Here is an 820-nt window from a genome sequence, read left to right as displayed (position 1 = left end):
TTCGGACCCAGGTCCTTCCCCGTCCCGATGCCCTTCGGACCCAGGTCTTTCCCCGTCCCGATGCCTGCATGAGAAGGAAAGAGGTTGGGTGTGAGCAAGGCATTCAGGCTCAGGCACCAACAGCTACGAGCAGCTGTGTCTTTGGAGTGCCGATCATACCGATGTTGTCTCGGAAGGACAGCAGTGGGGTTGCGCCCTGCTCCTCAGCGTGGTCCCCAGACCGGCAGCCCTGCTGTCACTTGGGAGCCTGTTAGAGATGCAGAACCCAGGCCCCCACCTCAGACCTGATGAATCAGAGTCTGCGTTCAGGGAGTGATTTACGTGCGCATGAAGACGTGGGAGGCACCCCGCGGTATATACGGTTTTCATCCTTCCGACCTGTCTATACCGCCTGCACAAGTCTGGCTCCGAGCTCTCTTACAGTTGAAGGTTTTTTAATGGACTCAGATCTCATGTCTTTTCTCTTTGAAATAATTTCACTTATGAAATAGCTGCAAAAATCATAAAGAGAATTCCTATGTATTCTTCACCCAGATATTTTAAATGTTAACATTTTCTGTAACCACAGGACAGCGATCAAAATCTGAACATTAACATTAACGTGGGGCGCCTGGGTGGCGCAGTCGGTTAAGCGTCCGACTTCAGCCAGGTCACGATCTCGCGGTCTGTGAGTTCGAGCCCCGCGTCAGGCTCTGGGCTGATGGCTCGGAGCCTGGAGCCTGTTTCCGATTCTGTGTCTCCCTCTCTCTCTGCCCCTCCCCCGTTCATGCTCTGTCTCTCTCTGTCCCAAAAATAAAATAAAAAACGTTGAAAAAAAAAA

The sequence above is a fragment of the Panthera uncia genome, chromosome E1, assembly GCF_023721935.1.
Source record: "Panthera uncia isolate 11264 chromosome E1, Puncia_PCG_1.0, whole genome shotgun sequence".
In the NCBI taxonomy this organism is placed as follows: Eukaryota; Metazoa; Chordata; class Mammalia; order Carnivora; family Felidae; genus Panthera; species Panthera uncia.
The sequence above is the reverse complement of the archived record's forward strand: the minus strand, read 5'-3'. Positions refer to the sequence as shown.